At 36.3% G+C, this 17194-nt stretch overlaps 1 protein-coding gene across 5 annotated transcripts in view; it reads right to left on the minus strand.

Moving 5' to 3' along the window:
* CHRM3 (cholinergic receptor muscarinic 3) overlaps window positions 1–17194 on the minus strand; it is a 281903-nt gene that overhangs the window by 40247 nt on the left and 224462 nt on the right. The window contains exons 1-2 of one of the 5 annotated variants that reach the window (XR_005566284.1): window positions 10929–11102; window positions 10735–10804 (exon numbers count right to left, since the gene is read on the minus strand). The exons of 3 other annotated variants lie outside the window; for them this stretch is intronic. The gene's annotated coding sequence lies outside the window, so the exon portion shown is untranslated. Of the gene's footprint in view, window positions 1–10734; window positions 10805–10928; window positions 11103–17194 lie in introns of those variants that run through there. One more of the 5 variants, XM_027750681.2, reaches the window with a different exon arrangement.

Consider the following 17194-nt stretch of genomic DNA (forward strand, 5'->3'; position numbering starts at 1 on the left):
ATACCAGATGAGTATTTTTGCATATTTTATATATAAAATGCACACACTTGTGTACTATCATACATGCATCAAATCTAGTTCTGACAGACGCTTGGAACTGAATTTCATAGCAAAAAAATGGTTCAGCAGAAATATTAAGGTTCTTTTGTCCCATTTGTTAATGAATCAGAATCCTCAATGCCAGACAACAAATGAATTGTGTACAAGGGCTAAAATAATGGAAAGAAAACAGATACTTGGTCATTGCTAATGGATACTGCATTAACTTCCGTCCTTTACTTTTGTATATTTGTGCAGGAACAATGGATAGTCCCTGAGCAATACCAAACTGCTTTCCAGTAGCATCTTTTGGAAAATCCACTGGTGCTGATCAGAAAAATTTACTATACAAATATCGATGCAATTGCCAATGAGAAGAACATTGTCTGTGCAACTGATTTTGACTTCCCTAACGGAACATCACTTACAAATCTGAGATTACAGAATCAGACCACATATATATATATAAATAGTGGAAAATGTGAAATGATTAAAAACATCATCCATCTGAGAAAAAATCTTTTTTACAATATTGATATACTTTACTGTCATATTCATTTTAAATATTAACTATCCAAATAAAATTGGTAGTTCATAATATTAACCCTGAATTTTGGAAAAATTACAAAAATAAACTGTTTTGGAGAGACATCTTCATATTTTAAGGTCTTTCTTTTAATTTTGAATTAATCCTATTTTAGTAACTGTTTAACAGGTGAACAGAAAACTTCCCAAACATGAATAGATTTCAGGCTTAAGGTTTCAAATTGATTCTGCAGCAGTGGATATCCTTAACACTTTAAGCCTAGATGGGAGCTATATGCCTCACACTACTTCAGCATACTAATATTATATGTTGCAGCTAAGGGAGAAAGCTCTTTCAAGGTTCTGTTCTTTGGCATGTGAACAAAAGAAAAAATTACATGCTTTGTTTTTTTTTCACACAAGTATGATTTTATCCTTTAGTTACAAATTAATTTCAGTTTTCTTCATGACCCACAGCCATTTCTATGGTCTTTCATATTAAGAAGACTGAAAGGCTGAAAGTAATAGTACTGTAATAGTTAAGGCAGCTTAATATATACAAGATACTTAAAAACTAACTAGAGATTAAAGAAGAAAAATAGAAAAGTTTGAGGAAGAGAAGTCCTTGAGTTATGGGAAGAGAGTGAGGAAACGTATCATTTAAAGAAAATGGCAAGTACAGGAGAAATACTTAAAATGTCGAAGAGCACCAAGTAATTTTGGAAATTGTAACAGAATCAGTGAAACGTAATTCTCACGGGTTGTCCTACATCTTCAAAGAAATTATTCCCAGTAATGAAGCACAAGTATCTCAAGAATAATCCAGATGCTAACAGCAGGGGCAAAAAACCCCATAGTGCAGCTCTAAGAAAGGGAGGATTTTATTTAGTGTTATAAGAAGGGTACTCAGTTTTATATGAGTGAGAGAGGATTTCCTGGTGCTCTGGTTTCAGCTGGAGGTTAAACCATGACACCTGGAATCATAAACTATCAGCCTTTAGAATACATTTGAAGTTCTGAAGAAAGTTTTTAAAATGCTAAACGGGCAAACAACCTAAACAAACTAAACTGGGAAGTGAGAAGTACTATAAGGAGGAAACTCACATAAGCAAAGAGACGGTTTAGAAGGTCCAATGAATTTTAGCTATCTAAAGTTTTCTAAAATCTATAAAAATGTATAGTTTTAAAATTTAATCTGAGAGAAAGATTTATTTGTCACCCAAATGTTTTGCAATGGAAGAATTCAGTACCAGTGAAATTTAAGACTTTTGTTCTCTGCTATTATAGACTCTGAGAACATATTTACCTTGCCAGATCAAATGTTATATGTATCAGGAACAACTGCAATGGAAAAGGCTTACTTCACTACATTCACACCTGAAACTCAATAAAAATGTTATTACAGGTTTTAAAGTTTTCATCTTTTGAAGGTCTCATCTACAATAAAAGTTTACAACATCTTTTGACACATTAATCACATTTTTGTGCCCTTTTGTGCTTGTAGGAGCTTGTGAGTTTTCAATTCCCATGAAAAATACTTTTCTTCCTTTATTTTTTTCCAGTCAATTATGGTTTGCTTGCATTCATGCACAAAGTACTAATAACAGTAATTTGAGTAACTGTTCCCACCAGTGATCACTCACAGCTCATGGATTACATCCAGCATAAAAAAATCCTGTTCCTTCAAAAGCTACAGATGCAGCCTGTGCCACAGGACGGCCAGGCTGAGACATACAGCTCTACTGAAATAAGAGCTCAACAATGATGACAATGAGAGCTAAAGCACTTCTGTACCAGGAGTAGGGACATTTAGGGACTATTATTTTAGACTATATCTACTGATGAAGATCAGTGCTTAATGATCCTTAATCCCACACTTCCTCAATTTTTTTATTCCGAGTCTGTTCTTTTCTCTCAAATGGAGTTGAGATTGCTGTGCAAACCTCAGCAACGTAATCAGAAAATATAAATAATTTTATTTAACTGGTGAAAGTGAGGAGTTATTGAAAACCTGCCTGTGCCACAGCTTGATAACCAAGAAAGAGTGAGAGGTGAAGATGTCAGCTCAGTAAGACAGAGATACTTTTCATCTCACTTGGGTGAAGTGAAAGAGTGTGAATGGAAGTGTCACAACACTGCAGGTGGTGCCTCATTGAGCTCCTGCTGTCATGGCCACACATCAGCTGGTCAGTCGGCAGGAGACTACAAAAGAGGGAAAGCTCTGCTTTTGCATCAGATCAGTCAAACAACGGCCCTCGTGCATTAGCAAAACACACGCATAAAAGCAGCAATCCTGGGCAATGCAGCTCCCTTGTAATGTCTCCTGTGAACATGGGAAATTCAGATTACATGGGTAGGACCCACACCGGAGATGTGATTCGACATCTGGAAACAAGCTGGTGGAACAATCCAATAAGACCATGTTCTTACCATGAATTATACTTCAGTTGGTCTGACAAGACAAAGATTGAGACCACAGATTAATTTTAATTACTAGTTCTTGAGGGTTCTGGGGGGTTTTTTTGAGAGCAGTTATTTAAAAGACTTTTTGCAACTTCAGTGAAGAAAGAAATGCTCCTGTCAAGCAAAGACTAATTAATAAAAGTAACTAAAAGGCCATACTGAACCTCCAGGTGTATTAGTACTATTTCATACAGCTTATCTCTAAAACTAAAGCAAAGCAATACTGAAGACAATTACTAAAATGCACCACATTAACAAAACTACTGCATTAGTGACAACTTTATGAATTAAAGTCTTGTGCTGTAAATGACATTTGAATACAGCTATTACTAACTGCAGCAGGTCAATAAAAGTTTTACTAAGTTCATTCTCACTGATTTCAATAAAGAAAACAGTTTACTTATAGGGATTATTTCTATTTGCTCATGGTACCTTTGTTTCTAAACACTACAGAGCTAAATTTAAACCATGCTATGAATAAGACGTTTTCTTTATTAGTATATCCACAGACAAAATTCTTAGCATCTGGTGACTTTTGTTACCCTTTCTGTTACCCCTTCACTCCTACCTGCCTTTTCCCCCAGCACTAAAAACGTGGCATCACAGTGTATAACTGTATTTTTACTTATGGTTTTTCACAGAGAAATAATTGATATCACTAGCAAAAACATGTATTCCTAGTTTTTGCACTGCATTTCTTCTCAGTATATTTAAAACCATAATTACAAACATATCTTTACTTTGGAGGCTGCCTATTGAGGGCTTTACTTTTATGATCAAATTCTTACAAAGATCTCTGCAAAAGGTATTTTTTTCATTTGTAGCAATCTTTGTTGTCAAGATGGTTAAAAACTTTGATCTTAGACATCCTCAATACATTTTCTTCACAATGTAAAAACTGATTCAGACTATTGAAAGTGACATGCTTCCTTTATCCCAGCATATAGACAAACTGCCAGACTAATTGGAAATATCCTTTAAAAAGGAAGTTTGAGATACAAAATCCCTGCAGGGATCAATTATGAGAGCAAGCTATTCACAAACAGAAGAAAAATAAAAACTGAAAGACCCTGCTGCAAATAATGATGGCTGAGAACAGTAAAATAGTTATAAAAAAATGTCCAGTGATGTTACATTTATAATCCTTTCTCTGGAAGTAACTATTTAAAAATATTTTCTATTTATTTCTGAAACAAAGAAAGTGGTATGCAGTCTTCAATACCAACAGTGTTGGGTGTTAAACTGTACGGAGATTAGTCTACAGGGTTATGTCCATTTCTTTCAAAGATGTCAAGAGTGAAAAAAAGGAAGTCTATTACTTTTAAGACACAACTGACATTGTCACATGGTAGCTTAACCTGTAATGGAGTAGATGATGAGCAGCCTCACTAGATGACTTTTATTTTCAGAGATTTATCAGGAGATAAAATGTGATGTGAACTTGATGTGAATATTGACTGACCTGTATCTAAGTGTGGCTGCTGATTATTTGTGAGTTCGAATGCAATATGTATTGATTTGGATCTGCAACATTTCCCAAAGTATGGTCAACACCCTCACTGGACTTTCAGAAAGAAAAAGTGGAAACCATTGATCCTTCACATCAGGGCTGACTCTCTTTCCTCTGACTCTGCTGAACATAACAACCAGTTTCACTGACAACAAAGGGTAAAATACTTACTGTAAAATGATACTCATTGCTGAAACAGTTATTTGAAGATTTTAAGTGGGTGAATCCTCTCAGCAAGGTATTAGAAAAGCAAGAAGAGGCTCTCATGGTATGAAATATATTAGGAAACAACTCACAACCTAAGCTGGAGGGTCTAGTTTATCACATCTTATCATCTCATGTGAACATACTGAATGATTTTTATCATTCACAAACAATTGTCTCTGACTTTGTCCTGCAGTCCTCTCCATCCAACAGACTATGTATTGTGTGGGAAAGCCAGGCCCGAGCATCAGCTAAAAGCACCTAAAGAAAGGTGTCTGCTTTTTCCTCAGGCCTAACTGCTCTCCCTACGTGTAGTCTCTTCTTGTGAGCCGAGGCTGGATACTGTGTTTTAGAAGTCCAGAACACTTCAGAATAAGACAAATCCCTTTATCCAACAGATACTCAATTACCTTTCAAGTAGATGTGACATCTGCACAGATTTCACCACACTGCGCAGAGCAAGTGGCAATATTCCGTCTGTGAATGGGGCTGACAAAGAGCAATCAGCCTCGCATCCAGACCTACGTTGTGCCTACACAACAGCAATAAATATTCAAAGAAAAGAGATACCACATTAATCTACTGCAGAAATTCTGGCCACTTACAAAATCTTCAGCCAGTCTCACACATCCTGCACTGATTCATATTGCCTCAGGGCACATATATATATACACACATTTATACATATATAGACATATATATGTCTCCGATGTCAGAATACAAGACAGCATAACATAGTTGCCACATTTGTTTGTCACTGGCAGCTTATATACAAAAGTTGGCAAAAGCACAAGAAGTGAGGAATTACCGGATTCCAGGACAGAATTAAAAAATATCAATAGACATATATTTTATCATTCTTTGACAGGTTTTTCAGGAAGAAAAGAAATATAAGAAACACCAAGAAAGAGGTTTGTGAGTGAAAGCAAACTAAGTGAAATTTTTTTCTAGTCATAATGAAATTGGTTTAGTTTGGTTACTAAATATATTCTGTAAATATCCATGATGTACTCAGTTCTATACAATGTACTCAGTTTTGTACTCAAAACTGGGCTAAAGGCTTTTCATTTGTGTAAGCAAAATGAAGTTATAAGGAGAAAGTTGCTAGGGATGAGAGCCAGAAACAGTTAAATTTTGATGTGCTGTCCAAGATTTTGGGGTAGAGTTCTCTACCTTTCTCCCTTCAAGCTAATTTCACCTCAGCAGGGACCCAGGGATTTTTCCTATGGACTTTAGCCTATAGTGATGGTATAATGGGGCTGAGACTTGACCACAAGGTATGGGCTAGCTTAAATTTTCCCCTGCTTTGCAAAGAGGTAACATAAATCCCAAGCACCATACAGGGAACTTAGCAGGGACTGCTCTCACAGGCAGCGTGGAGGTGGGCATCCCACATGTGCAGAGGTATATTATGAAGTGGAGGGCGTTTGAGAAGATAAGGAGGGAAGATGCTTCTGCATTGATCCACCTTTAAATCTAGATCTGTATATTGAAGAGAAGTCAGGGAGGAAAGCACGGCCAAGAAAACTTGTAGATATGTCTAAAATACCCCAGGCAGCAAGTGAGAGATTAATTCATGACCTGAGGAGAGCAGAGCTAGGGAAGTGAGTGTCTTAGTTTAAGGAAAACCAACACCTATGGTGGTCTTTCAGAACAGTGCTTCTTATCATGGGCTTTAAAAGGCTGTACAGCCTAAAGCAATAAGGAGCAACAGAGTTCCAGTAGACCCAAAACACCTTTTTTGGGAAGAGCGGAGACAGATAGCAGTTAAATTCTATTGCTTAAGTCTTAATGCAGGTCCCAAGATACTAAAGCTGATTCCAAAATAATAAGAACATTTTAACAACAGCTCAGGTATCAAAAATGTTGTACTTGATACACCTATGATTGTCCTTGCAAAAAATTCATTAGAGCAATTTTGTATAAAGAGTGATTTTCCACACTCCAGGTCTTTCTCCTCTTCTTTAATTTTAAACACAAAAGAAAAATAGAAATAGAGACATACAATTTTAATTTTAAACTCTCTTCAATTTCAAAATTGATTTAAAAACTCTAGCTCTTTATGGTATGTTTTCAAAGTGGAAAAGTGCCTCAGAAGAAAGGTAGCATAGAGTTTATGCAGCAGTTAGGGCCCAGTAAGGTCCCATTAAGACCTTGACTTAAATTGCTTCCTAGGGCTGTATTACTCTTCTCAACAGAGCTTTATTTCATCCTAAATGAATACTTCTTTTAAATCACTACCCAAGTATGTGTTAATGAAAATGCAGTTAATCTAAAAGAGTACCAAAAAAGTACCAAAACAGTATTGATTCTTACAAGAACAGATTTTACTTCTATAAAGCACCTTCATCTTAGACACTATTTAAGCAGTCTATGTATGTCTGCGAAGCATATTAAGTTTCTAAGAGAAAAGTGTCCAGATAAGAGCAGAACATCTGTATTAGGGCTGCTACATAAATGATACAAGTGCTGTTTCCTACTTATTATATTTTCCAAAGATATTCGAACTACATCTAATTATCATCTTGTAAAAGATAAAACAAAAGAAGCAAAAATTACCAAACACTGCTCAGCTTTCAAATATTTTATCTTACAGTAATGAAAAATGATTGGAAATTTAAAAATAAAAAGAAAGAAACAGAACTGTGATAGCTAAAAATGAGACCAATCTTTCAGTTTTGTTAGGAGCATAAATTTCTGTAGTAATTTAAATAAATTATAATTTTAAATTCATTTATATTACTATAGGAATGTGTCCACAAGTTCTGAATTTTGTTTCATGAAATGTTTTATAGTGTTCTCTTACGGGAGAAGGGTTACTTCATATCCATCCAGGTATGCCTGGAAAGTCATAGCTTCATTTGACTAGTCTGAGTTTTTCTGTAGGATCTTCTTTATTTACAAAAAAATATAGGCAAAATTGTGCAACAAAGATCTTAGAAACACTAGGAACAGTTGTGACTGATAGTGCGGTTATATTAGACTTTCTGACAGTAATCTAGGCTGTAGTGAGAGACCATTTCTTCCTTCCGTGTTTCTCCAGTAGCTCCCTGCAGTGATGGATCACCCTATGACTGGTGTCTGCAATAACTTCCTGCACAGTTGTGCCTGCAACATACAACTGACCTAACACTTCTAGCAAAAAAAAAAAAAAGCTTCCTGAATCCTCCTGGTGCTTCTCCAAGATGTGGAAGGTGGTCAAACCTGTCATCTCTGCTTTTGTCTGAAGTGCAGAGAAGGTACAGTTACACATTTCTGAGTTCAGTTTTCAGATGCGGAAAGACAAGTCTTCCAAGCTATGATTAAAACCGATTAAGCAGTTTAACCTCCTGAGAAACAAATATGTCATCTATTGACCCCCACATCCTCCCTCCCCTTTCTCCCTAGGAGACTCCTATGCCTCTATAGAAGCAATAGAATATTAAAAACATTTTCTAACAAGCTTTTAAAATATTTAAGTGCTGGTTTAATTTCCCACGATTATAATTATTAACTGCCACTACATTTAGATCCTGCTCCAAATCAGAAATAGGAAGCCCACACTTTATTCTAACAGCTGTCCTGTCATTACTTTTCATCTGATTATTGCAAGAAGTGCTAAATAATCCAGAAGTTCTTTTATTATCATTAAATGTCAAATTTTCCTTTTCAAACACAAACAGATCCTATAATACACCAGACCCTCTAATATATCACCTACCTTTAACTGCCACAATCAAAATAACCAGCTCTTACCCATCACACAAAGACATTTTTCATTAAAAGAAAGCACCAAGTTGTTTTCATATGAAAAAACAATGTTTTCTATATACCTCCAAAAAGTATGCAATGAACACAGTGGTTTCAATTTTAAGTGGGCAAACCCCACTACAATGTTTAAATATTTTCTGTTCTTTGCTACTATCAGTTGAACTGACTGTTTAGTCTCAGAGAAATTTAGGAATCAGACGTACAGAACCTCTTAGTAGTTTCCTGCAAAGTGGTCACTGAAGTCTGACAGGCAGTATTTCTTAGTGCCTGATTGCTGAAATTGAACTAACATGGACTGAAATTGCGATTCTAAAAACAAAGTAGCAATACAAAACTAAATGAAAAATAATTATTTCCGAACTGAGATTAAATACCCTTCAAGGAAAGCCTAGAATCACTATTTTAACATTCACAATTATTCCTCTGAATTGCATTTTAAATTTCAGGACAATGTGGAGAAAAGCTTTGGGATATTAAAATAATTTTTAGGACATACAACCTTATGAGTCAATTTATTTTCTCATTTGTATCACTGTACATTTAGAGCAACCTCACTAGGAAGTCAGGAGTCACTCCAAGCTTATGTTGATGTGAACTAGAGTAATGTAATCCCATTTCCTTGATTTGTCCCTTAAAAAGTAGTAAAGATTAGAAGAAATTAAAGAAACTGTCCAGTGGATTATATTTCCACAGGACTTGGAAAACATGCTATTTTCAAAAGAAAAAGGAGCTGCCATTAATTTTCTGCTTTGCTTAGAGGTCATTCAGAATATGAGCACTGGGAGTTGAAGAATAATCATTCTTCTAAGATGATCAGCCCTTGAGCTCTCAAGATGAATAATCATAACTGAGTATATAATCACATATGAGCATACATATAGCTGCGAATATATTCCCATATATGGGACTTTGGAAGACGGAGCTAAAAGACTGTAATCCACCTTTGCATCACCTGGCTTGATGTTCATGTTGATAAGACACCTGTTTGTATCTCACTTACAAATACTGCAATTTAAACCAGCTCTGTTTTATTTTGAATAATTCAAAACATTGTCCCCTTCAGTCTAAATTAATTTTCATCAATGTCAAGCCTTGTTTGCATCATCAAGCAAAAACTACATTTTACAGTTGCCATGACAAACCAGTAATTAGTTTTGTTTTATTATCAGAAATATTCATCAGTAATTTATTAGTGTACAACTGCTGCCTACAGCTCCTCCCCTCTAACCACTTCCTAAGCAGTCTCCTGCCAGACATTAAGCTAAAACTTCCTTTCCACACTCAGAGTCATACTCCTAACTCCTGTGTATTTGATTGTGCAGTTTTCATTTAACCGATTTGGAAGGAAGGCCACTCATACTACCCCTACTGCTTTCTGCATACACTCTTTCCTTCCTTTCTCCTTCTCTCACACACAGTTACACCAAATGTCCGGGGAAAGCAAAATTTTAAAGCTCCATTTGGAGGTGAAGATTTTTTTTATCGTATACCTATGTAAACATTTTCCCTAACATATATTTTGAAAAAAATTAGCATTTCTTTTTAAATTTCAATAAGTCATCCAATCATCACAGAGTAATATATGACAAGTACATGAATCCTCTTAAATAACCTGGCTATAGACAGCAACCAGGAATATGGACTTGGATTGTGAAACTTCCTTTCATTTCTAAACCTATCCACTCCCAGCTCTGGTGATACAGAAGAACTGATTGACATTAATATTTTCCTTTTCTGTGCAAAGAGAACTAGGCAGCATGTGTTGGATATTTTTATGGATACACAGACCTTCTATCAGAGTGCAGCATTCATAAACTGTGACAGCTATTTCTATGTGTTGGCAAAGCAAACAAGATTGAATATAGCAACTGTAATTGAGGTTTGTATAGAAACTTTGTGGAGTGTTGTTCAAATAAAGAAAGGTCCTATGATTGTTTGCACTGGCTTATTCCATGGATAATTATTTTTCCCTTTCAGTTATGAATTCTCCTTGGAAACACAATAGAAAATTTGGTGGTTTTTTATCTTATTTCTGTAAGGGTCATGTATAAAATTGAGAATGGCAGCCCAGACTTTTATATAATTGCCTTTTATTAAATGCAAAAGCTACACACAAAGAGTCTACGACACAGAGAATACTAATCTCATTTTTCAAGCCCTAGGCAATAGTGCTTCTGGTTACAAAAAATATTTAAAAGTTGTACTGATATTTATTAATGACCATTAAATTACCAAAGATGTTTCCTGGCATGACACACACAACTGTCATCTCTTCTGGCAATGGCACTGGAGTGTTCAGTACAAACACTGCTCCTGGAAGCAAGAGACTTTCACTTTCTAGTGCAAATATGGGTTTTGTGCTTCAAAGACATCCAAAATCACCCTATGGATGACTCTGAAGTATTTAATTGTGCTGCAGAGATTCCTCCCTCCTTACCCTTATTTATCAGATTCCCATGTGATGTCTAAGAATTCACACTTGAAGGTTAGTTTGTCACAAGCAGACAGGTAAATATTGTCTTTTGAATGCCTCAGGAGGAGATCAGCCGAAGGATCTGCAGGCACCCCTCCTCCACTGCTGCTGCCTTGCTTCTTTTCTTGCCCTCCTCTTTCCCAGAGCCTCCTGCCAAAGAGATTGGGAAGTTTATGAGCACCCTGGCAGCACTGCACTGTCTGATGATAGCGGATGAAACCCAGATTTGTGATATTATAGGATCTGTCTGGGGACTCTACAAGTAAATTTTTATCTGGTATCTCTGATGCATTGATCTCAGTTTTAAGTATATTGTCAGGTTTTCACGGTGAGCACACTCAGAAGCACACTCAGAATAAACACTGATTTTGAGTAGAGTTCAGCTGCTTTTGTAATACCCAAATACGAGCCAGATTTTGTTTCTAAAATATTATATCCACACAGTGCTAGTTTTGCTTCAATGCTTAGATGATGTGGTTCATGTGCAAATGCTGCAAAGCTCCTGTAAAAAGTAATGCTTATTTTCCAAATTGTCCTTCTTGGTAGGACAAAGGAGGAGAAGAATATGAAAGAAGAGAGTATTTTGCTCGCTGCTTAGGTGGATCACTATGTAGGAAAATGAAATGATCCTGAAGTTTGGAAGTGGGTGTGCTACAATGTGACCCTGGCAGACTGTATTGTGGATTGCAGGAGCACCACCAGTCTGAGCTGACTGCTCCTCTCCAGCTCCTGAAACATTACCTTGACAGGAAATTTTTGTTGTCTTTCAAAACTAATTGAAAAATTAAAACAGAACAAGAAGCAATGTAGAGAGAGCACACTGGATGATGGGGCTAGGGGAGAAAAAAGGGAATGAGCACAGAAGAGCTGAGATAATCTTTAACAGTTCAAAGGACTTGTTCTTTTCACCTTTCCTCAAGCTGCTCTTGCAGTGAGGTTGTCAAGGATCAAGGCTATATATCAACATGCACAAGTCACCTCAGTTTTGACGCTTCCTATTTTTGCAGAGCTTTTGATATTGGAACACTAATAACAGACCTTTTAATAAGGAGTTCAGCATGTAATTCTGATTTCCATCTCTTTAAAGATCAAAAGTCTGGTTTGTTTTGAAGAGTTCTTTCATTAAGGATTCTTTCCGGATTTGTACATACAGAAATGTGTTTACATTTATATGCTGTATTTTCTACATGCTGCTATTCTAAGTAGATATTCCATCTTTGCTAGACAGAAGGCATTGTGATTTTAATTTACTGTAAACTTAATAACAAACTTAATTGACAGCAAATAAATAAATAAATAATGGAAGTCAAGGATGCCAGAAATCAAAAAGCCTGAGAGAAACCAATGCTCAGAATACTGATTTCTGATAAACAGTAATAGCATTAAAATATCTTTTGCAGTCTGACATTTGGCTGAAAGTTGTGTATTGATCGTACTAAAACGATTTCACAAACCCTTGCTGAGACAGGCAGTGCTAATCAAAAAGAGAATGAAAATCTTTAACTGGAATCTCATCTTTTCAGAAAATGTAGGATGAATGTTTCTTGTACAAGCTTTTAATTGTTTCTAAATTGTCAACACTATTTTGACAATGAAGGAGGTGGATTATAATGGTTGGTCTAAATGGAAAGGAAAACATCTTTGCCAAATGAAAGAAACATGCATTATTGCAAGCCTGTATGGACATGTAGGATGAAGAACATGTTGTTAAAAATGACAGAGCAAATTAACCAGTTTGATAAAACATGTGACAGATCCCTGGATTTGCTGACTACTTTACATAATTACAACAGCTCTTCAACAATGTCACTCTCCATAGATCATTTTAGTCATTTTCCCAAGGCACATTATTTCCTGCTGCTTTTCCAATTTAATTCATTTATCTCATTCCTATTTATTCAAGTTGACTCTTTATTTTAATCATTATCTACTGTTTAATGTAAGCCAGTCCTATGAATTCATGGGAGTCGTTTCAGGAAAACAGAAATGTGAAGCTCCACTTATGTAAATATCATACACGAACCAGTAGACCTGCTGCTGTGCTCCTGTTTCCTGAGGAAGTAAAGCCCTGTGCCATTATTTCCAAAAGTCGATCATATCCTATGCACTTAAGTGTAAAAGCATAAACCCAAACTCCTGACTCAGAACCTCAGAGTGACCTCTGAGTCACTCTGTAATTGCTGGACCTCCTAGAGCACACAGAAAGCATGTGGACCTGAATTCTTCATCCAGCCCAACGAAAAAGCACTGCTGGCCCATCTGTCAGGTCTGGGTTCCCAGAGTACTCTCGACTCATCCTCTGTCTGCAAGGAAACAGAGGGCTGACAGCGCTGGTATTTCATGTAGCAGGAGAATACAGCATGATGGCAATGTATCTCCCCATGAATTCCCAGGAAATGTCAAGAGAATTCCCTGGGGCTTCTTTTGCAGTAATTCTGCCACACAACCCTGGTACACCTACTGCCAGCCTTGTGACAGTCATTTAACACCCTAGGATCCCAATCCAGCATGATTACCTTTCAGGTTATAATTAACTTGCAGCTGGCTTTGTTTCTATCTACCTCAAACAAAAGGCAACTTTTATAAAAAGAGGCATTGTTCACAGCAATACTGTGTGCTGAACAGCCTTTGATGTCCTTATATTTGCCTGACACTGTGTGCAAAACAAAAAGAGAAGCTGGGGCAGAACTCCACAGCTTGGAAGATGTCATATACCTGGTACAAGCAAATACTGAAATTTGTTAAACCCAAATGTTGTATTACCTAAAAAATAAGCTCCATACCACTTGCCTAGATTTATCACAAATTCCCTTTTCATTCAAATGCCACCTTTTTCAAATTCACAAACTATTGGCTAAACATTTTTTCCTAGTTTGCAGTTTTCCATAGGCTGGGAACTTCGTAGAGAAAAATAATTAAATGGTCTGATTTGGAACAGACAAGCTAGCCGTATCATTCTATACATTAAATGACAGAAAGCCTGACAGTAGAGAAAGACAACTGGAAGAGTAAATAGAAGCAAGTTTTCAAGAACTCAGTATCCTTCTTATATGTTTTCTTGGATATCCTCTGGATTGCTTGGCACCCTACGTAATTTCACCAATTTTCCTGCCAGAAATCCCAGGGCTCGGAGAGCCTGCCAGCTGAGAACTTGTTATATGAATTGCTGCTTGAAAATTATCTCTATTAAAGGAAGTACAACGTCACAGCACGCTAAGAAACTGCATTAAGAATGGCGCAGTAATGAAGACATTTGCAATTCTTCTCACTGTGCTCACATGGATTCAGAAATAATAACCAATGTGTGCTGCATTGTGCAGTGGCCTTCTATGTCTATACTTTATAATACCTCAATAAACACATGTAAGTAGGGCACATCATAGCAAAAGTTGCACCAAGTGCTATTTTTTTATCACTGAATCTACTACCGAGGGAATAACATAAGGGGTTATAATTTAGAACATGTAACAATCTGAAAATTATAAGATTTCTGAAATATTTTCTGAAACTGAGAGTTCAGCTCCTACCTTAAAAGTCTACGCAAAAATTGTGCAAAAATATGTATCTGCTAGACTTATAAGCTGCCTATAACAGCCAATTTTGATATTCTAATTTGCCTATTAGTATCTGTTTTGCTTATTTTGCTTTGAAATTGTGATTCCCCCCCCCCCCCTTAAACTACAAACCATACTGCCATATTTCACTCCTTTCTCTATGTTTTTCTATTGCTAACTTAATAAATGATAAATACACCTGTGACATGAATTTTGGTTAAATATTTCAACAAAATTTTGACAGAATCATTCACTTCCTGGCAGTATTTCTTTCTGGCTCAGGCAGCTATTCAGCTTCACTAACTCTCCTATCTTCAAACTAATAAGACCTTACTTAACTTTTTTCAGTCAACTGCCAGAACAATGGTGCTCAACAGATACAACACCAGAAACTGCTTAAATTCTGAAACCATCCATGAAAGGCTCTGAGGAGCCTCTGATTTTTTTTGAAAAGGTACATACCTGTGCTCATCCAAAGTACTTGATGCTTCAAAAACCTCTGAGATACATTGAAAACAAAAGATTTATATGTTAACATAATATGAATGGAACATATTGCACTTTCCATATTATCATTATTGTCTTCTCCAAACCAATTTAGCAATTTTTTTAATAGCAAACAGAGGATTGTCCTGAAAAATAAAGGCTTTATTCTTAGAGCTGTCCTAGTAAATAAAGAAGAAAAGCTAAGTGAAAAAAAAAAAATTATTTTATATAAAAAGAACTACTTTGAAATGGGCTTTCATAGTGTATCAGTAATTTGTTAAGGGGATCTACTGTCAGTGAATTTTGGCTTTCAGCTATCCTCACTATGTTGTTAAAGTATTATAACCAGTTCTGAACTCACAGCATGAATTGTAAACTTCAGATTTACAAAGAAATGAAATGTCAGATAATAAACAGGAAGTGGTAAAGCAAAGACATCCACCTGCAGGAAGAAAATGCCTCTCAATGTATTTGCTCAGAAATAAATAAATGGATATCACAGAACTTGACCCTTAATGTAACATGTGTTGCAAGCTAGTTAAAAGTGGAGACAAAACCCAGGTGAATTGCTTTATGTGCAAACCTTTCCTTGAAGACTTCTCTGACTCTATGAACTAACATTAATCTGATTTTACTCAAACATCACCCCTTCTGTCTTTAGAGTGAGTTCTGTACCAGTTAAACCTCAACAAGTGGCCACACACTAACAGAGACACAGCTGCTGCCCAGAAGGATGGGACAATCATGATTTAGTGTGACATTAGATGCAAACTCGAATAGTGGAAAGGGGATTGAGCAAACAGATAAGAAGGACAAGTGTCAGTACAATAAAATGACAGGAAGTTATCTGGGAGGTTATGTCCTAGTTGTCCTACAGAAAATGAGAACTGAAAGGCTGGAGGCAGGAAAAGGGTTCAGGATGGTGTGCATCTGAAAATTTTCCATAGAAAAAACAGGGTCATTCAAGGAAAAGAGAAGATAGTCAAATTTATATACTTTAGTTTTGAACATTCCTGTACATTCCTTTAACATTTCTTGATTTTTTTCAATGAGATTTGGCTTATATCTGCTTACTTTATACCACATTCCACTGCTTTTGACATCAAACTTGAGACAACATCCCATGACATATTTAATCTAACAGTGTACCTTTGTGTTTCAACATCACTTGCTTCTGGGCCAGTCTCTTTCAGCCTCTGCCTCCAAGAATAAACTAGTCTTAGGACTGCCCAGGGTCTCCAGATGGGTGACCTGGTGATTAACCCTCAGAACCCCACAATACACTGAAGAAAAAAGGAGGCTTTGGATAACACATTCATCTCTATGCCATTGATCTTTCTCCTATAATCACCCAAAAATATAAACCTGGATGATTAGAGTTACCCTTTCATAATGGTTCAGTACCACGAGCATTGCAAACATCAGAATAGAAAAAAGAAAAAGGCAACTTTAAAAATAGCAAATCCAGACATTGCCTGAAATCATGCTAATGTATACTATTAATGATTAAATTAATGCAGTATTTCTTGAATCAGTTAGTTGCTTGTTAAAGTCTATTACCATTTTCTTTTTTAGTTTTTCTAGCACGTCATAATTTATTAGCACAGTAAAAGTTTCTGAAAGATCTAACTGCTATTACCTGTATCTTGCTTGCAACTTTTTTTACGCTTGTTATCCTGGGGTTTAAGTTGCTGTTTTACATTCTCAGTTGCAACTTCACCTCAATTCCCTGTGTGTGAGTGTGTGTCTGGAAAGTTAGTGCTTTTGAGCTTCAGTGGCACACTCAAAACTTCACAATCTCTCTCTTGAATTAGAACACTACAACCTATGTAAACAATGCTGAGCCAAACTTCAACTCACCAAGGCAAGGATTACAGTCTCATTTATTATCATATATGGCCATGCCCTGATATGGAAGCCTTCAGATGTGGCTGCATAGCAGTAATTTTCTGAACCCTGAAGAGGGAAGGTGGAACATAAGGCACTTGAAAGAACAAGTCTTCACAGTCAGAGCTAAAACAAAGCTACAGCAGAGGAGCATAGAAGTGGTTCTGAGATCATGTCAAATGCTGATTGGCATCCTGTGGTGTTTAAGAAGAATTTGTTTAAGTCTCGTTGCAATTTTCAGAGCTGTAAGAGAAGCAAATTCTTCTTTTTCTTCAGATTGATCTACCAGATTTATGGGAAAAC

Source organism: Pipra filicauda, unplaced genomic scaffold, assembly GCF_003945595.2.
Source record: "Pipra filicauda isolate LSUMZ 115617 unplaced genomic scaffold, ASM394559v2 scaffold122_size2191957_pilon, whole genome shotgun sequence".
NCBI classification, from domain to species: Eukaryota; Metazoa; Chordata; class Aves; order Passeriformes; family Pipridae; genus Pipra; species Pipra filicauda.